This window comes from Aquila chrysaetos, chromosome 8 (assembly GCF_900496995.4).
Source record: "Aquila chrysaetos chrysaetos chromosome 8, bAquChr1.4, whole genome shotgun sequence".
In the NCBI taxonomy this organism is placed as follows: domain Eukaryota; kingdom Metazoa; phylum Chordata; class Aves; order Accipitriformes; family Accipitridae; genus Aquila; species Aquila chrysaetos.
In genome coordinates, this window is record NC_044011.1 from 27010382 (window position 1) to 27035706 (window position 25325).

General features: G+C 48.8%; 1 long non-coding RNA gene across 1 annotated transcript; it reads right to left on the reverse strand.

Moving 5' to 3' along the window:
• Positions 1-20763: 20763 nt before the first annotated feature.
• On the reverse strand, positions 20764-25226 carry LOC115344816. Its single transcript, XR_003924656.1, has 3 exons — positions 24731-25226; positions 22209-22347; positions 20764-21216 (listed from the first exon to the last, which is right to left on the reverse strand). It is a non-coding gene; the product is annotated as an uncharacterized LOC115344816 (long non-coding RNA).
• Between the last annotated feature and the right edge of the window lie 99 nt (positions 25227-25325).

The following is a 25325-nucleotide window of genomic DNA, read 5'->3' on the forward strand; positions in this document are numbered from 1 at the left end:
TTTTGCTATTGATTTTGACTGGCATTTGGTTACGGACTTTGATAAAAGCAGGGCCAGGCACAAAATCAATGCTGCTTCTCACCCTTATTTTCAGTCCATTATATGCTATTGATAGCACCTGGTATTTTTCATCATGACAAGTTTTTGTCTTTCCCTGGTTAGTTCACAAGCTTCATCTTAAGATACATTTTGCCTGTCCAGTAGATAGATACTGTACTGTCCAGACAACTTATCTGTAATGAGATCCCTCATTTTCAGTTTTAGCATCCTTCCTTTCCTTTTTGCATCTTGTGTTATCATCTTCCGTTTACTTCTGATAAAAGGTCTGTTCTTTTTTTTTTTTCCATTTTAGAATGAGTTGAGAATAGTCTTTTTTGTGTGTGCTTAGTAATAAAAAGAGCTTTCCTGTTTTTTTCTCTCAACAGAAGGTATGTTTTTGACTCTAGCACAGGTTAACCTACTTTTTGAAAGCGAAGTGAAGGAAGTTAGTCAGGAATGGCGATTAACGGTAGGAATTTCAAAAGACAAGAGAAAATGAGCAGATGAGTCAAAGGAACAAGTAGCCTGAAGCTCACAAAACCAGTGGCTGAGCCCCAAAGAGAGGGGACACAAAAAGGAAAGGTGTGACACTGGCAGAAAGACAACCTGGCTGGGAGGATGAAGAGGTCACCTCAACTTAGGAGGAGCTGATTAAGTGGAAATGAGAGGAGTGGGAAGAGAGCCAGGCTTGTCTGAGGGATAATGGCAAAAGCTACCGAGCCTCAGAGAAGGGGAATACAGGCAGAAATAGAGATACTTTAGGGCAATGGAGAAGGAAGGATGGATTAGCCCTGCGGTAAGGAGAAAGCAGGTGAGGAGATGGGACAGAAGGTGCTGGTGGGAGGTGGAAGTAGGATGGAGAAGAGGTCGGCATGTGGAGACATTGGGTGGATGGTATCCATCTTACAACCCGACCCGCTGCTCAGGCAGGCATGAGATGAGCGGCAGCACCGTTACGCCTGGTGCGTCTTTGAAGGAAACTGTTGGGCCACCAAACTCCAGCAAAGGCCGCGAGGAGAAAGCTGTGAGACCACGTGGCAGGAGAAGTGTCTGTGCCATGCAGTGCCTCTGCTGTGTTTGCTTTGGCGTTGGCGAAGCAAATGAGATTAACTGGGAAAAAAGCAGAGTACAGATGGCAGCCAACGTGGCTGGGGGGTGTGTGTGGGGTGCGTTATCTTGCCCCGCTGGGAGTAGAGCGTGGGAGTAGAGACAGAGGGAAAAATGTTGCTCAGGCAACTCTGATTGTCACTGCCATGAAGAAGTCTGGGCAAAAGCCAGCAACTGAGGTTGCAGGAAAGCCTTAGGGGGAAATCATGCGGGTCAAAAATCAAGACTGAGGCAGCAACAGCAGGAGAGCCTGTGCTTGGAAATGGCTCTGGATGCAGAGCTGGGGCAGGGCTTGTGAGATTTTCCAAAAAATCCAAGAAAGAGGATGTTTCTCTCATCACCAGTGAGCCACTCTTTCGGTCCAGTCAGGAGCACGTGGGGTCTGTAGGGTCCCTCCGTGGGGGAGAAGGCTCTTGTCCCTGTCCCTACCCAGACCTTGCTGCAGCGGGAACCCTGCAACAGGGATCCAGCACAGCTCAAGGTGAGGGTCTGGAGGGGCAGAGGACAGTCATTTCTTCCATTTCTGGGCATAGTTTCAACAGTCAGCCGACCGTATCTAACGGCCAATTTCATCCGGGTGTGCAGCGGCGCCGAGGGCGAGCAGCAGCCAGCCGGCTCCTTCTCCAAGGAGTGAATGCATGGTGTGTCCTGCAGCAACCCCTGGAGCTGTGGCTTGCTTGGAAATTCAGCTGAACCCCCACCTTCAGCAAAAGGACAATGCAAGGGGAGGCAAGAGTCCAAGCTGGAGAAAATAGCATCAAGCCATCCATGCTGCTCCCAAACGATTTTCTACCAGTGCTTTTCTAACAGAGCTTGTGTCCTTGAACACCTGAGTAACTCAGAGCAATCAGGACATGCCTCACCTTTTCTCCTGACTCATATCCTGCTGTGCAATTGGGTACGCAAAGCAAAAGGTTGTGATATTTTTCAGGCCACCGTCATTTAAACAGTTTCACTCAAGCCCATGAGTTGACCTGGAGAAGTCTGGAAAGCAGGCGGCTCCCAGGTTACCACATTTCCCGAAAACGCATGCTCATTATATCAAATGGAGGCAGCACTTTGGTACTTAGACTTAAAGGCTTTTCTTCCATTTATGCCACTTTGACAGAATCAATATTATAAAGATGAATTGTTTGGCGAAACTACTGTTTCCCTTCCAGACTCCCTGGGGTGAACACAGTTGTGTTAGCTTTTGTACATGAGCACAGGTTTTTCAGAGATTTATTACATTTATGTGCGGGGGGGGGAAAGCGAATCATTAATCCCCACTGTACCCACCTCTGTCTAGCTGTGCCACAGAAGATATGCTGGGGCTGAGAGGTGAATTTGCACAATCCTATTCTGTTTGTTCTCTCTCAATAACTATTTTAACATCCTCCCTGTGTAGCTCTATAGTCGCCACTAAATTTGAGCTCTTGAAGCAGTCACCAATTTTCAACAGAGCAGAGAAATATAAAGAAGATAGAAAGGCCTTAGCTCTGATTGCATCCAGTATCTATCAGTGCTGAGTATTGTCAGTGCAGCCCTCCCTTTTAAGTGTTTCTTTCTCCTCCATTTTTTTATGACTTGATCCCAAATCTGCTTCATTTAAGAAGAGACTTTCACAGCTGATCCAAAATTTTCTTTGCTATACATAAAACTGCAAGTGATGCTTTGGTGAAGCACATTATAAATACTGTAAGGGAAATCACACCACCAGTGGAAGGAAGAATGGTTCAGGTCTATATCTCCCTGGACTGTTTCATTCAAGGGCATGTAACAACTTTTCCCAGAAGAGCAGGCAGAAAAGAAGAACTGTAATTAAAAACAGGATACAAATCAATCTCAAAGAGTTAAATCAGAGCTGGAGGGATAGATTATAAGTTGTTATGTTACTTATGTAGCTGTTCACCCTACCCAAAATGGGAGTACGGCATCAACTTAACAGGAGGCTTTATTCACTACCAGTACTGAGCGTAATAACTGAGGTCCCATGTCGTTCAGCTTACCATAACCACCACATTCCTGGGAGAAAGAGCTTGCATTGGATCTAGAACAAAGTGGGTGCACTGCAATAAATGTTAATATTTAATCACCTGGAGTATGCCAGCCCTCCAGCACACGCAACGGCAGAAACCGGAGCCTGGGAGCAGGTCCTCGATTCACAGTGTGCACACACTGCCCCGCTGATACCAACAACGAAACCTTAGCCTTATCAAAGTCCCTTTGATAAGATGAACTGGGTCAACCTAGTCACCAAAAAAGCATTACAAAAGCCGGTTTTGCTTTTTTTGCAATAGCCCCACTTGATATCAAGCTGGTCTCGAAGACAAACCAGGGATTTTCCTGGTTACAAAGAGCAGAAGACCTACTCATCCTAACCACCTAATGTATTTCTAAAGCAATATTTAAGCTGCATTGTATTTATTTCATCTGGCCTTTCACTCTGCTGGGCTGCCAGGTGATGGGCAGACATGGTTATCCATGGCCATCTGGGAAAGGCAGATCAGCCAGGGCTGAGCTAGTCTCAGTTTCCAGCACTGGCATTCATCCAGCCCTTGTCAGCTCTCACCTTCAGAGGAGAAGTGCCACTGAGTCACGGGTCTTGCCTGCCGGTACTCCGGCCAAAAATATTGGGCCTGACTTTTGAGGATTTAGAGAAGGAGGGGTCGGCAGGTGGAAGACACATTGTTAGAAGGGAGAGGGTATTTTTATAGCGTGTTCCTTTCCCAAGGAAGCTGTTGAACCAGCTGGGATACGTGATAAGATAAAGAAGAGGAGATTTGAGACACTTGGACAACTACAAGCTAATGAGGTCTGGGTTATGGTAGGTGTCATATCCCTATCAGGAGGCCACCAAAGTCAAAGTAAGATTCAATGAAAAGGTATGTCTGGAGAAAAGTGACAATGAAGTCTGTGTTTTAAGCTTACTGTCCAGGGACAAGCCACTCCATGGTGTGGGACACAAGCTGTTGCACCCTGGCTTGTTGCTTTTAGGGGATTTTGGCTGTTTTGCTAGCTCTCATTGAGTGAATAGCTGCTGGAGTTTCTGGTAGGGCATTTTCAAGAAGACGGTGAAAGTCACAAAAGTATTTTATTGTCTCATTTTCCCTTGCAAAGCTCCTGTCTTTTCTGCCTTGACCCTACCAGCACATTGAGAATCTTTCAAGGTCTCAGTGTCTAACCTGACTCGTGGCCACAGCTGCTGTCCCTTATCCTTTTTGCTCCGTTTCAGAGAGTAATGTCAGAAAATAGTTTCTTTTCCAGCATTAGCTCTGGAAACCCACGCTGGTAGGGCAGCTTTGCATGCCTGTCTTGCCCGGGAGCTGGTGGTTAGCAGGTGTTGCATTAGAGCTGCTTACATGGGCTCAGCCGCATCGGCTCAGCCCTATTTTTAGCCGAGTTCACCAGCAGGGCTGCAGGGCTGTGCGAAGTGATGGAAGTGCTATGGGACATCAACCCTCGAGGTTTCTTACAAACCCTTGCGGTTCCCCCAAAATCATTGAACTGCGTAAGCACAAGCAAATGCAGCCTTAGGACCTCCAATTATTGACTCTCCTGCAAAACCACCGTGCTTTGCCTGAGGTGGTATGAGGAGATCTTTGGGTTTGCTCCCTGGCAGGTAGAAGGACTGTGCCAACCCATCTGAGAGTCTTGCATGCAGCTCAGGTGTCCTCATGCCTGTGTGGTGGAAAGGTGGTCGGAGGCGATCACTAGCCCAACTAGGGTGGGTGCAAGAAAGGGCAGGCTGGGAGCTAACAGCATTCAGTGGGATGTTATGTGCATATCCATCTGGGACATATCTTATTTTGGGAGTGGTGGCAGGGCTCACTGCCTGTCCTGGTTTCAGCTGGGATAGTTAATTTTCCTTCTAGTAGCTGGTATAGTGTTATGTTTCGGGTTCAGTACCAGAAGAATGTTGATAACACACTGATGTTTTCAGTTGTTGCCAAGTAGTGTTTGGACTAAGTCAAGGATTTTTCAGCTTCTCGTGCCCAGCCAGCAAGAAGGCTGGAGGGGCACAAGAAGTTGGGAGGGGACACAGCCAGGACAGCTGACCTAAATTGGCCCAAGGCATATTCCATACTATGTGACGTCATGCCCAGTATATAAACTGGGGGGAGTTGGCCTGGGGGGATCACTGCTCAGGAACTAACTGGGCATCGGTCGGCGAGTGGTGAGCAACTGCATTGTGCATCACTTGTTTTGTATATTCCAATCCTTTTATTATTATTATTGTCATTTTATTATTATTATCATTATTATTTTCTTCCTTTCTGTCCTATTAAACTGTCTTTATCTCAACCCGTGAGTTTTACTTTTTTTTCCAATTCTGTCCCCCATCCCACTGGGTTGGGGGGAAGTGAGTGAGCGGCTGTGTGGTGCTTAGTTGTTGGCTGGGGTTAAACCACAACACTGCCGCATCTCCCAGGAGCTGAGTAAAAGTCACACCAACAAACAAGGATCTATTTTAATCATAGCCCTGACAACTGTCCCTCCTCTACGGGGGTTTGAAATGTCACCTTAAAGACAGGGGGCTTGGTACATGCTGTACAGTTTAATGAAAAAAGTCACGTGGAGCCTTGTGGATAGAGGTTTCCTGAGTTATACTAGGAAAATTAAACACAAGTCACGCTCCAGCTGGGTTTTGCATCACCACATTTATCATATTAAAATAGTTTTTCATGTGATGGTAGTGGAAGGCCAAATTCTGTCTTTGCATAGCCAAACACATGTGCTTTCGTTGAACCGGCACCCAGGACACCACGGACAGATTCATTTGCCTTTGCGGGAATTGCTGCTCCTCAGCAGCAGAGCACAGTTCTCTAATACAAGCTGGATGTGCCCCTCGGCAGAGCAGATTTTGGTTAGTGTCCGTTGCAGTCTTCTATGGGTACTTCTAAATCTGGACATGCTTAGCCCCCTACTTTCCCATGGAAATGGCAGATCTCTCAGTGGGTCTCATTATAGTCTGGATTTACAAGCCAGTCTTGGAAAAAATATTGTATTTAGCAGGAAAAATTCCTGGTACAATTATTGCTAGGAAACATACAATTCAGAGAAGCAATGAAGAGTTTTAAAACTACATTTTAAAACTTAAATTCCTCTTGGCGTTCAGATTTTTTCCTTGCGTTATGCTACTTACCACTTAGATGGCAAATGCTTAAGGACAGAATTAATTACAAAGGATTCACTTTTACAGCAGAACACAGGTTCAGTCCAAGTAGTTGCTCATATGAGTAAAGTTGCTTGCTTATACCCTTGTTCGGAGGATTAGGAAATAAAATCTCTAACTGAATAGCACTGGCCATCTAATTTTAATTTCTCTGTAACAAGACTTCACAAAAAGTTGACAACTGCTGAATCTCAAAAGAACAATATATGGTAAGAATTAATGACATATATTAGCATCTGCTCCCAATAAAGCATTTGGGGAACAGACAACTGGATAAAAAAGGAGGACAGGGACCGCATATAAGAATAGCACTTCTTAAGAACTGATGATAATAGACGTTCTGTCTCCTGTACTAGGAAAATGTACTAGTGTTTTATTGCTGTGTTTATTATTTAATCACAGGATGACTCACAGCGACTGAAAATATTCCACTGAAGTCCTAGCATGCTGCTGAGTCCAACAAGGATGTATTTTTAAGGGGGAAAAAGCACAGAATTGGCTTCTCCTCCCCATCTGAAAGGGGTACAAGAAGACCAACGTCACTGGAGCCGGCGAGACCGGGATGAGGAATGGCTCAATAACCCTCCCCTGTCTCTCTCTGCAGCAGTGAGAGATGAAAAGCGCACTCAGCGTGCGGTGCTATCAATGCAGGGATTGTAATGTGACTTTCCCTTCCTTCCCGAGGTCCGTCTGCAGCCTTCCCTGCACAGAGCTGCCTTTTCAATAGCCCCTGCTATTTTTGGTGCCTTGTAACCATCTCGTCGTGTGACCAGCTTGGCCTCAAAATGTCATGGGGGACACGGCCGGGGTCTGTCCCAGGAGAGCAAAATGGGAGTGCTGGATCAACCTGGAAGACATGGAAAGCCGTGCACGAGGAATTATAAGCCATTACCTTATTACAGGCTTGAAAAAAGGTACAGAGAAGCTCAGTTAGCCAGAGCTCCCCCCAGAACAAATACGGGAAAGATTTAATGGGAACGATGCACTGCCAAACTCCTCCCTAGCCAGCACCACTCCCCCCCAGCCCAGTTTTTCTAACAACAGGGCATTGACTTCCCTTCCCACCTAGCATTACTGCCTTGTCCGGCATTTAGCTCTTAAGCATCCCATGCCCCCGCAAATCTGTGCTGCCGTGTGTGCACCCTGAGCTAATTTATATTTGCTGTTTATGCTGGAACATTAATATGCCTAGCAACCATAGATATTTTTTCCATGCTGGTTTACTATTATTTATGTGCATTCATAGTGGCAGCTCTGCTATATACAGGGTTTATTAGGGCAGTGTTTTGCTTGGTTTTCCTCCACACTGGCTCCTCCGTGGCAGCTCAGTCAGGTGCTGGTGCATTTGCAGGAGCAGATGCAAACATACAAATGAGCCACAGACAAAAATGCCTCTTTTTTCACTTTGCTTCTGCTCCGCCTTGGCACTTGCAGGTGAGTATTTTTAAAGCACATTTCTCTCTCTATGGCAGTCCTGGTCAGGTCTGCCTTTCTCTTTTAGGTGTCCCCACCAAGGGCACCAGAGACCTTTTCTGCATGTAAGATGCCCACTCTGCTCAGCCACCTCTTTGCCCATTGCAGAGCTAGAAGAGGTGCTGGGGAATGGTTTGGGACAGGGCTGGTTGGCTTGGCCAATACTGTTGGGGCTGTGCCAACTATTTACCCACAGACGTGATCAAGACCCCACACTTGGGAACATCCCTGGCCACCTATGCAGTAAGTGTTAATACATGCTGGTGTAAAACCAGGCTGTGAGTCCAGGGTAGAGGTTTTGGACCTTTCCCTCCTGGGATTCTGGGTCCAGACTGAGCTGATGGAGCGGTTCCTTCTGCAAACACATTTTCTTGGTGAGGGAGCTGGCAGCCCACATCTCTTCCCTTTGGGTAACATGAAGCTGCTGGAACATTTCTGTAGCTCTTTTTTCTTAAGGCTTTTGTTAGACACAGCTTCACAACCATCCTGTCCAAGCTGGGAACATGCATTTGAGATGTTTTGTTGGCACTGGGGGCCAACTGGCAAAGAGCAGGTTGTTACCCACACTCCTAAACTCCCTTGCCCCCCCAACCGTGTCCAAGCTGCCTTGGAGGAAGGTCACCAGCCAAGCTGTGGACTGGGACGCTCTGAAGGGTTGGGATGAAGTCATGGCTGATCCATACCCTGAGCTGCTGACATAATCAAGCAGAACTGCAGCATTGAAAACAGTGGCAGATACAGCCCTGATATTTTAAATTCTGTTTCCATGTTTTCTGCTTGCTAACTCACACATTGCTAGATGTGTCTGGTTCTGGTTTGGTGCAGAGTCTCCAAACCACCTAAACCCTCCTGAGCATCGAAGGAGCTGGATCAGAAATAAGCAGCTGGGTCCTTATTTTAGAAGAAACCTCAAATAAGGCTCTAAGCATCCCATGCGTGGGAAAAGCATGGATTTGAATTTAGATGGCAACTTTGCATCTCTGGTATTTCTCTGACCTTGCAGCTGCCCTGCTGCAGAGGCTGATGTAGCTTCTGTCCTCTGTGCAGTGTAATCCAGCCAGCACAAGGACAACGAGGCAGACTTTTCTGCTCTTCCCAAAAACATTGTGCTTCCCAGAGGACTATAGCTGTGGCAAACACGGAGACCACAGGCCACACACTGATGCAAGAGGGTTGGCATTGAAAGCCAAGCACACTGCTTTTCATAAAGTAGTGAAGCAGATCTCCTGAGCTGAAGTCCAGCTTGCTAGGGACAGCCTTCATAGCAAAGCTACAACATGTCTGGAAGTGCCTCCTGAGCTGCTCATGGTCCAAAATGCTCCTCTGGCATCTGGGACAAGGGATGGGTTCAGGACTGTCCTCCTTCTAGCTGGTCCAGAGGGAGCAGAGAGGGAAGAGGCATTGCAGCTGAAAAGGATGGAGCTACCTGGGGGAAACAGAGAAGGAAAGCGGGAGAAAAAACACCATGGCAGAAGACAGTGGTTGGGGAAAAAGCAGGTTAAGAGTGGAAAATGTCTGCAGAGAGGAGTTCTAGAAGGAAAAGTGAGGGAAGAATGAGAGAAAGTAGGAAATAAAATGCCACTGAAGTGATCACAGGAAGGTCTGTAAATGTGCTGCTTCTATATCAGCTGCAATCAGGACGTGATCCAAAAGTGTTTCGAGCTCCAGCTGTGCCAGTCCTTTGCCCCACTCTGCCTCTCTGTATCCCAGTGCAGCATCTCTTCTGGATCAGACAATTAGACAGGTGGGGGCAGCAGGAAGGTTTCAGGACATAAAGAAATCTTTCAGGACATAAAGAAATTTATTTGTTTTAATATGAGATCACAAAGCCATGTAAACATGTATTTTTCTTTAAATCAGAAAATGCTTATATATGTACATACATCATATATTTATTTATACACAAGCATCTATTCCCCATGCAGAAACAGGTTGCTTCTCAGTTCTTCTTCCTACCTAACCCATAATTTCTCCTAAAAGAGCCACAGCAGCAATCCAAGCTCTAGTTTTTTTGATGGAGGGATTCACACTGATCCCAGCCCCTCCACTAACCCACTAGGTATGGGGCTGCCACTGTTATCCCACAGCTCCTACCTATTCCCTAGCAAAACCTCCCATTGCAGGAGAAAGGTCCTTCCTAAGATCTCTAATCTGCTAAGGAGAAAAGGTGACTGCAGACGTTTTCTGTGCTCCCCCTTGCCCGAAGTACTGGTGCTGGGGAAGGGCAGGACACCTGGGCTGAAGGAGAGGGAGTCCCAGTTTCCACCAGCCAGGGTCTAGCTGTTCTCCCCAATACCACCAGCTGGGCATACTGGTTTGGCTGGATTTTCACGTTCTTTTACGTATCACAGGTTACCTTCGAGCAGCAGGGCTGCCTCTGCACATGAGAGGGCTGATCTGCCCTGGGAAGTGAGTGGGAGGGAACCTGTCGTATTTTGGCTTCTCTGCATAAACTCCCTTGCGCACCCTGATGCTGGTACCCAGGACCTTGCGGTGCCTAGGGTGAACAGAGGTGTTGCTCCCGTGAGTGCAAACTCATGAGCTAAACAGACTCTGGGAGCCGCTGGGTTTGGATGGAGCACGCTCACCAGCAAAATGCCTTTACTGCATTATTTTACTCACAGGGAAACCTTAACCCTTGGCTGCACCTATCTGCTGACTCAAAGCTGTGATAGATGATTCTGTATTCCAAATGTCACCGTGGTAGTAACCTTACACCGGGTGACTGGGGTCATGGGTCTCATGACTATTGTCATATTTTTGGAGCTGCACTTAGTCCAGAGATAAGGCTTCCCTTTGCGACTTCCTTCCTCTGCCAAGCTTATGGCCATGTGTGTGCGGTCCTCCGCCCTGGGATGCACCACTGGTGGCTTCTGGGAGGACCTTACAGGTGGGGATGGAGCAGTTCTTGGGCTGCTGGGGCTGGCAGGGTCCTATCCGTTTTGGAGAGGGTGGTTCTGCCCTGTCTAGGGCAAGCACTAGCACCTTGTCCCCAAATAGTCACCTCCAGGCCACATGACCGTTGCGAATCCTGGGGCTTTCGGTTCAAAACTTGTTCTGTGGACTGTGGGCTGATATCTATCGCTTTGAGTTATTTTAAAACAACATGGGAAGCTCTTTTCCTTTCTCTGTATCACTGATATGGAAAAGTTGAGCTCCTCTTTTCAGGTTTGTATCAAGTTTAAAATACGCCTAAAATTTAGGGAGTGTCTGGCCATGGAAGTGCTGGCAGAATCGACCCGGAGGGTCTGACTTGTTAAGGTCTTAAGATACCCCTAGAGGCACCTGCAAATGGACTTGGCAAGATTTAGTTTTGCTTTTTATTGGATCAATATCAGTCAGCTCTTCAGGTAGTTGCCTGACTATATTTTTTTATTTTTATTTGTTGTGAAAGACCTGACTGTGAACAAAAAGATGCTTTCATCTCACTTGGGGGCAGATGGGGCCTTTGAGAGTCCCATCAGCCTCGGATGCTGGTGGTCTGTAATGTGTGCCGGTCCCTCCAAATGCAGATGGACTCATCCCGTTTGCTCTAAGAGCACTTTATATCATCCCGAGGTATTTTAAGACCAGGTCAGTGTAAAGTGGCTTTTGTATTAAGGAGTATCAGGCCAAGAGATTTTGTAACTCCACTTACTGCAATCCTCATAATCAGCTTGAAGTCTCTAATTAGCTGCAGTAATGACTCAGCCCTGTAGACAAAGCCTGAAGGTGAAGGGTGACATTGTAGAGTTGCTCCCTTATCTGGGAAAGGCTGAGATGTATTGTGCCTTTCTTTTTTACCCTCTCCCCAGGTTTCATTAACAGTATTAAAAAGCCATTCGATGTGTTCAAAAGCCATATTTGCCTCTCTTCTGACCAGATGAGGAGTCTCTCTAAATCAGTTTTAAAAGATCCAATTGCTGCGTGGTCGGGCTTTCTGGAGGCCACCTGTTAACGTCGCCCTTTGGGACACATCAGGTGAGATCTTGGTTTGCTGAGTTTTCCCTGGGGAACCACGGTGCCCGGTGCCCTGTGCCCAGTTGGTGATCCAGGCTCCCTGCCCAGCTGAATCCAGCTCCAGGCTGATCCACGGAGAAGTGGCTTGGGAAGGAAAATACGCCCATCCTGGGCAAATTTGATTAAAACCTGACAAGAGAAAGGAGGAAGTTCTTGACAAAGGGGACTACGAAATTTGAAGGGAAGGCTGCTTTGCCAGCTTTTGTTGGGTGAATAGCTGCTGGAGTTTCTTAAGTCCCCATAAATGGCTATAATTGGCTTTTCAGCAGCTTCTACTAATGGTTTTGCAGAAGTATCTCATTAAAGTTTATGGGAGCTTCCAATCCTCCAGGCCTCTAAAAAAGGCAAAAGTTGCTCTGCGCCTTGAGCTGAATTCATGAGCTGATCCCATCAAACTTTTGTCTCCAGGAAAAAAGTCCTGTGCTTGCTTCCTGACAAGCTGTTGTGCTCCCAGCTGTGTGGCTTTGTGTCCCCACCCCCCAGCCGAATGGGTGAAATCTGCTGTCCCACAGGGTTGCAATCAACACGTGCTGATGGAGATGCTGGGAGAGACCCAAGAAGCTGATGAAGTACAGCACAATCCTCAAGGTGTTGGTCACTTGGGTATTTAGCATTTTAACCCCTGTTACAAGGTCCTCTGCTGCTGGGCCCTGTGCTGAGCAGGTAAAAAAAGGTCCGTAGCCGCGAAGACGTTGCTGTGCTCAGCCCTGCAGCGCAGATGTCGCAGCGTCGGTCCTGCAGCACCACGTAAAACATCCGTGGGGGACTGTGCGGGGCTGCGGGGGGCTTGCGGGGGCTGCATGCTCTCACTTCCCATAAATAACATGCTTGCTGTAATAACTGCAGTCCTCGTGGGAGACCCCTAAAAGAGGGACCCTGGCCGAACAGGAGCACGGGGTGGTGCTCCACCAGCCCTGCAGGCTGCTTTAACCAGCTCTTGTTTTGCCATGCCGGCTTTTGGGACCTCTCTGCCTCAGGGAGGAGTTCTCCAAAGGATCTGGCATGTGGATCCTTGCAGGGTGGGGGACCAGAGCACCCCGCTGCGTTCCCGCGTGGTCGGAGCGGGCAAAGGGCGAGCCACCTGCAAGGAGGGAGCCGGTGGCTGTGACGAGGCAGGGTGGTGGCTCTGCAGCCGGAGGCAGGGTTTGGCCATGCCGTGCAGCCGCTGGAGCGGAGCCACCTTTGCACTGCCTCCGGGGACAGAGGGCAAGGAGGGCAAGCTGGCACCTGCGCTGAGCTGGGCGGAGGTGCCACCAGCCGAGGAGCCGGTGGGACGCGGGGCAGCCCCTGGAGCTCCAGGCTCGGCAGGAACAGCACTGAGCAAAGAGGGCACGTCCCCTGGAGAGGTAGCACCTGCCAGTTTAACCTCTTGCATAGCCATGAAACTTTCTGATTTTTTCAGCCTATTTCCCTTTAAATGAAAAAATGCCGTATTTTTTTTACTTTCTTTTCAGTCCCAAACTTCCCGAATGGCAAGCCCGCCTTAAAGCCCAGTGTGGCGATGCAGAGACAAGAGATGCCAAAGGTCAGGCTAGCTTGGTCATACTATGCATATAGCCCGTACAGAGCACTTTCAGCTGTTGCCTGGGCCAGCACCAGGTCAAATGTGTGCAGCTGACAGAGACAACAGCATCGTCCCCTCACCGCTAACACAGGAATGTGGCCCAGCATGTTCACCATCGCAGTAAATCAACTTGTTGCTTTCCTTATTTGAGGCTTCCAGCTGGCAACCCCACAACCCCTGCTGTTTGCCCTTCCTAACGAATCGGTTTCCAAGCTTTTTTACTGAAAGCTGCAGGATTTGGCTCCTCCGTGCAATTTATATTCAGTGAGAGCCTCTCGCTCCTGCCTGCTCCTCACTACCCTGCGATGCTGCGGTCCCGTTGCAGTCTCTCTGCAGCCTGATCTTGGTGGCATGTGAGGTCATTTCCCACAGCTATGGATGAAGCTCAGGGACCCAGAAGGGAGAAACTGCCTGTGTTGTAGAGCTAGTCCTCCACCAGTATAGCCAAACTCTTGTGAAATCCCCTTCACTCAAGCAGAGAACATTTATTGCCCTTGATAAGCTTGTAAAACATTTCTGGGTGTTTCTGGATTTCTCCAGCAAAGTCATGTAGTAGAAGATTAAACTCACTTGTGTTTCATCCCATAGCTTAAGGAAACTAGGGCAAAAAAACCCAGGAAAGTGCTCTTGGACAGATCAGGTGTGGCTGAGGTGGGAAGCCTGGCTTTGAAGTACCAGTTTTCATCTGATCAGAACCCAACTGCAGAATAAGAAATGCTGTTGGCTTTTAGCAGCTGTTGATGGGGCAAAATACAGCTCTTGGAGCACATGGCATTATATGCTCCCAGTAATAAGTGTAGCCCAAGGCAGCGGAGACACCCCAGGTCTCCTGTCCTTCAGTAGCTGTGGGTCTCTCTGCTGCCTGGCATGAGGTCGTTCGCTCAGGCTGCTCACTGGCCCCATCTTGTCCAGAAGTCACACATTCAGAGACTGGGTTTCCTATCCTGCCCTCTATTTCTGAGGTGCTGAGCAATGATCCTTAGGAATTACTCATTGTGCTTCCCTTGACGAGGGGCTTTTTGGGGCAAGGAATACTTCTTCTGGGCTTGTTGTGTGCCTACCCCGGTAGCAACTTGCTCAGGATTGAAAATTTTAGGACCCCACATGAAAATGTACCTGGGACAGAAAAGTCTGGCTTTATGTTTATGATGTTTCATTCTTCACGGCTGCAGTCAAAGCACAATTTCACTGCTGGGTAAGAAGCTTAGCCAGGATCTCGGGATTTAGCCCTCGTTGCTCCCCCTGCAAATACAGCCTCCATAAGGACTTCCTCATGGTCATCCACTCCCAAATTTGGGTGACGGAAGCATGGATGGCTTTAGAGAAGCCTCTTGCAATGCTTCCTACAAGCTGCCAGAGGTCTGCTGCAGCCAGATGAGGAAGATCTGCCTCAGACAGGCTTCCCCCACCAAGGAGGACACAGACTGGAGCGCAAACCTGATTTGTGCCTGGCTGGGTTTTAATGCCACTTACTTACTCACGTGCTGTGTTAAGCAGCAAGTCACTCAGGAGCGCTGTGGAAAACCAAAACTTGTGTGCACCAGGACCATCCACTTCTGTCAAAGAAAACATAGCTGTGCGGTAAATGATTAGTGGGAAAAATATTGCACCACTCCCCTCCGAGCCTCCTCCAGCAGTGCTGATGCCCTCCCAGGACATGATGCCACTCGGCAAACAGGGTGCAGATGTCATCCCCTCCCTTGCTGCCCAGCATGCAGGCAGCCCAGACAAGCATGGGAGGGACTCACAAGCCTTGGCGTCACTATATCTGATCAAGAAATGGAAAATCCCTTCTCTGGGGAGGTGCCATCATGTCTTCTCAAGATGTTTCGAGGTGCAACTGTGGCTCAGTCTCACCCGTTTTTGCTGCAGACCTCCTGTATGGCTTTGGTTCGGAAAACAGACTCCCTCTGTGGTGTGAGGCTGCTCGCTGGCTGCTCTGCAGTCCTCTTCTCTGCCGGTGCTGTGTCCTACAGCCACCGCCTGGCCCACCAGGATGGACCACAGTTGCCCTCAGGAAGCCTCCAGGACCTCACCGAAGGCATGGGTTGTACTTCAGTAAGCATCTCCTTGAAAATGGCTAAACCACAGTAAACGTGATTTATAATCGACAGACAGATTTATCACCCAATAGATTTATCATCCAACACTTAAAGAACAGCACTGTGGGCAAATTTTAACCCTCTCCACCCCGAGCTTGGGTGGAAAGGATGGTGGCTGACGGTGCTCTGAGGTGATTTGCGCTGCCACCAGCAAAGCCTCAGCAGCTGTGACATGTCGTCCAAACGCATCTGAGACTCTGCCTTTGCCCCCAAAATGAGATTATGGTGTCAAATATGCAGTGGTGTGGGCTCTAGAAATAAATTGTTTTCTGACCTTCTGTCTGGCTTCTCCATGACTATGTAGTACTGTGAAGAAAGCATTTTAGCAGGGGTTCTAGCTGAAGTCTTTTGTCCCTCTGTAACTAAGGGATGCAAACATGGCCTTAATTAAAAGGATTTACTAAGTGCTTTTTCTAGGGAGAGTCTGTGAAACAGGATTGTTTCAGCAGAGATGGAGCAGGGAAGTTCGGAGTGGAGCAGGCAAAAACTAAAAGGCTGAAATCCAGCCATTTCCACCAGAGAAGGGGTAAAAGAGCAGGGCAGGCTTTGTGGGGAGTCACTGTCCTACCACAAAAATCCTCCCGAGCATGTCCCAGGGGCTCCAGGGAGCTTGCCTGGCAGTGGGTGACTTGGCTAGAAATGCAAGTGATGGAAGAGATGAGAAACATGCTCATTTGTAGCAATAAATATGTGATCTTCTCCTTTCTATTATAGACTTCATTTTCAGAGAATGTGCCCCAAACGAGCAGATCTAAAATTAAAACAAAATGAAAGCAATAAGTCAGCGTTAACAATCCTATTACTTGAAATGGGTTAGCAGCTGGCATTTCTTGCCTTCCTCCTACATCTCCTTAAATATAAGCACCTGAAGGGACATTGGGGACCCAAAGGGACCACAAGCTCTTTGCAGATTTCTCCCGGGGGCAGGACACTCTCATTGAGCTGTGGCTCCAGGCTTGAGGACGTCCTGACTTTTGGTCCAGCGAGAGCTTGCCAAATCTCCGCGAGGATGCCTCATTCCTCCTCTGTGAAATTACAGCAGCATGACCTCATGAAGGCGGTATTTACACCACGTGTTATGTCTATGAGAAGCAGCTGTGGAGAGGCATTCGCCTGTCAGGAAGCCTCACGTTGCCGATGAAGCTGTGGGATGCAGCAGCTTTGGTCGTGTCTTTCTGTTGGATCTTCCCAATCCTGTCACTCCAACCTGCAGCCCACTAACACAAAGCAAACCAGTGGGTCCAGGGTTTCTCTGCTGGCTCCTCGAAAGGCAGCTCTGAGGACATGGCCCAGCTGAAAACCTGGAGCTTACCACTGGCCCTTTGGCCTGCTCCATCCCCCAGGTGCTTGCCAGCACCACCATCATGGGATACGCTTCCTCCAGTCGGACCACAGGGGCCCAGAAAAGATCAGATGGCCTGGAGAATTTGCTATATGCTTGAGAATGGGTGACATTTGGTTCCTTACCCCAGTAGTGGTGTATATAATCCTGCACATGTCAGGGAAGGAGGCTGGTGATCTGTCAGTAAGCTACTGGCTTGGCACAACCATTGCAAGACATGAAATTCAAATGGATTTATTTTATGCATTTCAGGGGAAAAAAGAGTCACTTGGATACACTGGGGTTGGTTTTGCAGTGCTGCAGGGCTAGGAGTTGGCTAAGGAGCACTGTTCCCTCTCTGGGACAAACTCCATTGTGCTGCTGCGCACAGGCTTGTGAGCACAAGCTTCATTCTCCCTCAGAAACTAGCTGCTTGGATAACCATGCAAAAAAAAAAAACATTAAAAAATGCGCTGATTTGGAAAAAAAAGGTCACCTCTCCGGATGGGACATTTGGTGGGAAGCCAGTTGTACAGAGCTGGGGCTGGCGCAGAAGCCCAGGGCACGGTCCCCGGTACGCTGGAGGGCAGGGCTGCTGCGCAGATTTGCGCTGCTAGACAAACACATTGTTCAACAATGAGTAGTAGGTCTTTGCTGTGTGTTTCTTTTCCTTATTTACCTTGAGGATTATTTTGTGTGTTATGAAACTCAGCAGCAGCTAGAAGGAAGCTAAGATTTTGATTTGTTTTGTTTTATTCCTTTTTAAATTTGACAGTGTGTGGTTAATGCGGTATTGCAGATGGAAGAAATACATACGGAGGTAGTTGTTAAGTAAGCATACAGTCAGATTATTTTTTTGTGATGGGTGGGGATAGGAGGTGGACGTTTTTAGCATAGATAAATTCACCATTCTAATTTGTGCTTAAATTTTCCTATAACTAAGGATTATCCTTCTCTTTCACCTTAAGCCTCGGCTTCTGTCTGCCTCTGTGAGAATATTGTGTATTCCCCTTCTCATTCAGATTCTAATGTTACCTTAAATTCAACTTACCTTTAAAATAAATACAAAAAAATTCTGTGCACCTCATTGCATGCAGCATAAACTACTGTATTTAGGTGTATATCTCTTAACTACTTGAAGGCATTCCCTGTTGTCATAATCTGGGATTTTGTATTAAAACGTGTCAGTGCTTTCAGTACCTCCCGCATGAATGGGAATAGGAGCTATCCAGAGAGGAGACCAGACAACTTCAGACCCAAGAAATGGTCCAGCAGGAACCTCACAAAGACCAGCAAAGGCAAATCCATAGCAGAGATGGAGACGGAGCCAGGCTCCTCTCAGAGGTTGCATAGGGGAAGGACAAGGCGCAACAGGCACGAGGTGGAAGATGAGAAATGCCAGCTGGATATTAGGAATAAATGCGTTCTCTGTGAGGGTGATCCAACACTGGAGCCCAGCGAGGCTGCGAGATCTCTGTCCTGGGAGACGCAGACCTTGGCCCTGAGCAACCTGATATAGCAGGGGTTGGAGGAGGGACCTCCAGAGGGACCTCCGGAGGTCCCAGCTCCAGAGGTCCTTGCTGGCCTCTGCTCTTCTGCAGATCTATGACTCACCAGGAAAACCCCACAGTCTATTGGCAGAGAAACCGGAGAAATTATAGTCACTCCTTTAGTCTTGTTCTTAACCAACACGTTTGTTTTTTCATTGCCAGGTTCACCATGCCCCAGTGAATGTCTTTTCTTTCTGTAGGTCCAACATTTAAGACCTAATTACTTGCCAGTCAAACATGTCTCCATGCTCCGCTTGGTCAGGTGGAGCAAGAGAGGACTGGGTAACCCTGTCTCTCCCCTTGCCTCCGGCTGCCAGTCAGTCACCAAAATCTTCCTGGGATGTTTCACCAAACCCACAGGAGGAGTCACCAGCAGGGCTAGTCCTAGTCCGCTGGGCTAGGACTTCAATCAAAGTTCCTGTGCTGACCTCATTAAGCCAATGGGCCCAAACAGGGCCCTGGATGGTTTATCATTAGAAAGGACGAGCTGTAGGTTGTGACGAAAGGCTACCAGGGCTGATAAAATCACTCATTCTGTAGGGGACCCGTGAGGCCACTGCGACCCCACAGAGGCGGTTGCATTGGCCCACGGGGTGTCATGCCCAGCCTTGGGCTAGGTCAGGCCACCCGGGGCTCCAGGATGAGCTGTGCTTGGTAGCACAGCTGTGTAATTTCCCATCCTGGATGAGTGCTGATGTTTGTGCTCCTTACTGTACCTCCTGTGCCCCCAGAGCAGGTCCGCTGATGTGGAGGGAGAAGCTACAGCCATCAAGTGTGGACTCAGGGCAAGGAGGTTGCTGCCTCCTCCACTCCTCCTCATCCTGACACTTGAAGGCATCATCACATCACTGTTTTGCTTCCCTGTTGCACCTCTGTCGTCGGCATGGAAATACCAACAGCCCGGTCTCAGTGCCTCTTCAATAGAGCCTCCTTGCCCTCCTGGCTTCACCTCCAAGCCCAGAGCAGGACATTTTGATGTTAGCATCCCCATCCAACCTCAATGGGGCAGCTAGGGATCATTGGAAAGACTCACCATCCAGCGGCTCAGCCCCATCCCTTGCGGACACAAAGCATTACCATCACCTCCAGACCCACGTCAGCCCCTGCAGCACCAGCATGACATCCCCACACCAAGGTCCACCGATGCCCCTGGTTGCAGGGGACCTGCCTGATCGTAGGCGCAGACACCGGGAGGTGGGTGAGGCTGGCACGGCACTGCGAGGCTCTCCCCACCTGGGATCTCCAGGTGGGCACACAGATGTCCAGCCACAGCCACCTCGTCTGAGCTAGGTCCTGAGTCCAGCCTTGAGCACGTGGGGGAAAACGGGGAAGGCTCTCACCCCACCGCGGCCGTAACGAGTTGTTTTCCTCCCATCTCTCCAGTGCTTGGCTTCCAGCCCCGAAAGGAAGAGCACCGTGCCAACAATTTCTACAGCCGTGTCCAATGGAGCGAGCTGACACCTGATTTGCCCTTAATTACAGTGGTGGGAATAGGCCCAGGGGCAAATGTGAAAGGGGGACGACCGAGTGGTGATGAGGACAAGACTCGTTTGTCGTTTGCCATAAGGGCTTGTCCCGAGGGCTTTATTTCCTACAAAAAATCAGCAGATAGACTTCCAGTGTGCGGAGAATCAGCTCACGGGATGGGACGTGTAGAAACCCTGCCTTCCCCTCTGCCACACCAACATCTCCGGACCTGAAAGGGCTTCGTTATTCCAAACCAAGCCCCCTCACAGCCTTGTATCAGGAGTGCGGTGTGGACTGTTTGCATGCCGACGTGCCACAAGGCACCAGGCGATGCAAAGTCACTGCAAGAAGGGAGTTAAAAATAGATGCTGAATTATTCCAGAGCTTTTGTCCAGCCTATTTGTGGACAAAATAACCCCCATTACCTTGTGACCCCGGAACAGCTCCAGCCATCCCCACCACCACCGAACCCCATACAAAGCAGGAGACCCTGCCCTCACTGCCTCTGTTGAATTCCTGGTTTGCTATGTTACAAAAACACTATTCAAGAGTGCTGCAGCCCTGAGCAGGAGCACCCGAAACCTCCAGACGGTCCCCACTGAGGTTATTAACAGGGTATTTTTAGGTGCGACCGGGCTTGTTTCTGATCCAGTGGCTTTCAGCTGTTGCCCCAAAGGTGTGCTGTGTGTCCTTGCTTTAAACATGTAAAAGAAAGAGAGAAAGCCATAGAATTTAAAAAAAAAATTATTTTAATTTAATTTTTTTAAAAATTGAAAGGAAAAGCCCGCACAACGATTGGCTGAAGCACCTCAACAGTTTGCCTGGGATGCTCAGCCCCGTTTACAGGGATCTCCCTGCCCACGCCCTGGTCGCACAGTCCTCGCTCAACTCCACCTGGTTCAATGCTGGAGCAGCCTTATGCTGCTGGCCATAGATCGTGGATTTTTATACCTTTTTAAACGCTTGGCAAAGATTTCAGAAGAATGTAGTCGCAGGTTTCTGCATCCCATGTTGGAGTCCTGGGGTCACGGACTGGTGCCCAAGAGGGGTTTTTTTTAAGTATGTGATTTGAAAGCTTTGATCTATTTGGGGCTATTAAATTTGTTAATGCAATGCTTTACATCCTCCCGGGCTTATGCCTGAGCACGTATTGTTTTAACTCTGCTGCTCCCCAGCCAGCAGAGGCAGTTTGAAGGGAAAACTGGAGTGGGACCGATGGTGCTCGCTGATGAGCCTCTTCTCACTTACAAAATATTGCAAATGGGCGTTGGTCACGGGAAACCAGTCTCCAGAGCAACCCAGGAATCCATCAGGCGGGTGTTTGCAGTCGCTGGACAAACAGGAGGTGGCGGAGCACGGGCGGAGCGTGCCCCATGCGTCCCAGCCAAGGGGCCTGAGAGGGTGATTTTTACTTTTTCCCAGCCATTCACTGTCTCTTCCTGCCAAAAAAATGATTTAAAAAAGTAATAAATTACTATATATAATTATATATAGTCTATATATCTTATAGATTTATATATGTTACATATTTCTTTATAGATGCACATTTATATTATACATATGTTTATATCATATCAAAATCTATAAAATATATAGAATATATATAATTATATAAAGTAATATATATTTATATGATAAATATATAACATATGTTTATGCAAAAATATATATACACACACCCTTGGGGATCCATGTGTATAGCATGTCTGCTTTGCTGAATGCCCAGATGCATCTCCTGGGAGTATATGTATATAATACAAATATACATATATACATTCTTGGAATCCAAGAATGTATATATGTATATTTATATTACAGATAAAAAAAAATCTATTTATATAATACAGAAAAATATATAATGTTTATGGAATATATATAATTATATGTTTTTTTATATATATACACACACATACATATCCAGGAATATTAAACAGTGCTTTTACGAAGTGCAAGACCCGGGGCAACAAAGCTACCCGGAGTAGACCATTTCAGAGGAGGGCAGACCTATAAAATTAGGAAAATACTAAATGCTGCAACCTTTACCCCTATTTTCTCAGTCTCGGGTGCACACCAGGCCCTGCTAGGGTGGCCAGGACTTTCTCCTGGCAGAGCCAAGCCCTCAGGCTGTTCCTCCTCTACCCTTATGCCACAAATTAGGCTCAAGCCCCTGCTCTGAAATGGCCCCGGGGGGGTTCCTGGGCAGTAGGGCTTGGGCATGATGGGGAAGGGGTCTCCCCCTGCCCTGCCTGACGGGGCTGGGGATGCTGCTTCACCTTGCAGGGAAAAAAAGAAACTTAGCTGGGACATCAGCTTTCAGCTTAACGGAGTAACGGCCATAAAGCGTCTGCGTTACTATTTATATTCTTTGGAGAAGAACAAAATAAAGGGGGTTTTCTATTATTCCCTAGTCAGTAAATTAAAATGTTCATACCTTGGCTTTCCAAGCACCTCCTGGCCACATTTCCCTGGCATTTGCACTGTGTCTTTTCCCCCATAAACACCCAGATTTCCATTATCTGCTGATCCTGCTCAGATCGGGTGAGTCAGTTAATTGGCAGTAAATGAAGTGGCTGAAAAACAGAGTATAGAGGGAAAATAAATGTCCTTGGTGGGAAACTTAATAGTGAGAGCTAAGGAAGAAATAAATGGGAGGGAGATGAAGGGACGTTACTGGGTACCCAGAAGGGCTTTTTCACCTTCCCTTGTCAGCGCCCGCTTGCGTGCCAGAAACAAGCCCATCCGAAAGGCGACTGTCCCAGCCAAAAAACACCTGTGCTGAGCCAAAAGCGGGATGAGGAGAAGGGCTGGAGCAAGGGGAGGACAGGACCAGCTCTTTTGGCAGCCTCTCACATTGGCGTCGGCTTCTTGGTTTATGAAACCAAAGGAAATCACTATTACTGTATTTATTTATTTTATTAATGAGGCATATTTACGAGGAATTTTATGTATGAGGCATAAAAACCAGGCGGCGGTTTGGGTTTGGTGCCTTTTTCCCCATTATTGCTTACTCTTACGTTCGCGATGCTGTCCAGCCCGATGTTCCTGGAAGACGCTGAGCTCCCTGGGTGAGACGGTGACATCAGGCACGGAGGGAGCAAAAGCTCATTTTTTATTCGGGCCATTTCGACCTCCTGTTGTCGGTGTTTCTATGGCTACTTACTTAATCCGAAATGTCGGCGCAGACAGACAGGCTGCCGGCACGTCACTCCCCGCCTATCCCCGGTTGGTGTTTTTGGGAGCGGCGGCATCAGGAGGCTGTATGCATCAGCTTGCATGCATACATCCTGCAAGGAAAACCTCTTTCTCTCATTTTAATCTAGCTCCTGGGCAATTAGGTTTTTTAAATTAAGGCCATGGATATGTGCAGCGCAGCCTCTCCTCTGACTATCCTTCAGCTGACGCTGAGGGAGTCGGAAGGAATTGCTGGGGGCGGACAGACAGACAGACCCTATCAGTCCCATCAGCTTCATTTCCTCAATCTACCTAGAAAGACACTATCAGAGCTCTGGGCACCCAGAGTTTTACCAAAATTTGCCAGTTTTGGACGGGTTGATTCTGGTTACCTCCATCCTAAGTGACATGATGACCTGACCGACACCATTGGTCCTCAGCCTTGATTTTTCCCTTACTTCCATAAAACTCAGTGAAGAAGGGAGGGTTTTCTCCTGGTTCTACCGCAGTGAGACAGGTCACTGAAATTAGTTTTACTGCAAGCGGATAAAAAGTTATCCCCGTTTATTACCCTGTAAGTTATGCCTGTAATTACCCTGTAAAAGGATGGCTGTAAAAAAGTTGTTTTGGTACTACCTGGAGATCATCCAGCTTGCGTGTTTGGCTTGCAGGTGTTGGATGCGGGATGGTAGCAGAGCTGAGCTGTAAGAATGGTGCGCCGCGTTTAAAGCAAAGTGTTTTAATTAACAGTGTGAGCACAGGAGTGGGGCTGCTCTTTCATTTAAGGTAACAGCAAACTCCCACCAATGTCTGGAGAGAAGGAGCAGGACTTTGCTGAAGTCCTGGAGTGAATCCAGGACTTTCCTGCTGGTGGATCTGGGACAGAAGAGGAGTGCCTTCCCCGATGCCCATCTGGCGGTACAAAGTGCAAAGAGACGCTCCCAGGTCAAGTGGATCCAGATATAAAATTCACGGAGCGCTTCAGGTCTTTGCATTTTTGGTTTTCTTTAAAGCCGAGAAGCAGAAATGGGCAGATCCAGATGGGGCCCCAAAATGAACTGACTGGCTTATCCTGGGGGTTGCCCATTTTTCCCCAGACTCTACGGGGAGCCTCAAGCACCTGGCTGAGCCTCGGTGCCTGCAGCCAGGAGGGATGAAGCCCACCCTGCCCATCCCAGGCAAGGCTGCGTCTCCCCCCATCCGTCTCTTGAAACCAGGGTTCGGCAGTACCCCGGGAATTGCCGCACCCCTCTCCTCATGGAAGTGGGGCCCTGGTCTTGTTTGCAAGTTCAACTCGGTGTGGATATAAGGGGCAGTTTGGGTATGTTTTGGTGTCCTTATTATTGGTGTAAAGGGCCGCAGTGAATGATTCAATCACGTATTAAGTATGTTTTTATATGCAAGCATAGATACATGTAAGCCCAAATAGAGCCGGAGGGAGGGAAGGACGGCCCCTGCCTCCCCAAAACACGGCAAAGCCGGGCGCACAGACCCTCGCCGCCACCGAAGGTGGGCCTGGGCCAACACGTCGGTCTGCAGAGGGGCAGCAGTGGCACTTCCCTTCTGCAGGTGCCACGGTGGGGCGACGGGCCCTATTGCACCTGAAGCCCCACCGGCAAAGCCGCCGATCCCGGTGTTTGCCGGATCCCAGTTTCTCTTTCTCTTCTTCGAGTCTGTAAAAGAGTCACTCGGCATCTGCTCCCAGGCCTTTTGGGCCACTGGACTCTGCACTGTCAGCTCCTGCCCACTGATAAAAAAAGAAAAAAGGGTGCCGCTATTTACCTGGGGAGTATTTATGGCGGGCAGGAGCACATGCTTTTCTGCCATAACTGGGTGTCAACGCCTTGAAGGGGGAAGCCCAGCCACCGCCGGGAAGCGTGTTCAAGCAAAAATGGGGGAAACAGTGAGCAAAGAGGGAAGTTGCAGCCGAGGTGTGAAGCGATGCTTTGCCTTCCGCACCTCCTCGCTTGCTAAATGCGCTCCCCCAGCGTGGCACCTCCTGCCGCTGAAGGCTGCGGGGCAGCCGGGCCGAGGGGCCTTCCAGCCGTGGGCGGAGGCGCTTCAATCGCGATAAACCTGTAAACGCGCAATAAACGTGAAGACATCTCGCGCTGAGTTTTCTTTAACCTTGCCTTCCAGCCCCCTTTTTCGAAGCTCCCACCCTCGAACCGCGGATGTCGCGACAGAACAGCAATCGCGGTTGACTGCCAGTCGCCTCCCGTGGGGCCGCTGCGAACACCGGGGGCGGGAAGCGCCCGTGTCCCGGCGCCCCACGCCCCCTCGCGCCCCCCCCCCCGCCTCCCCGGGTAGGGCGCGGGGCCGCTCTGCGCGAGGAGCCGCGCCGCCACCCCGCCCCTCCGCGCTCCCGCCCACGCGC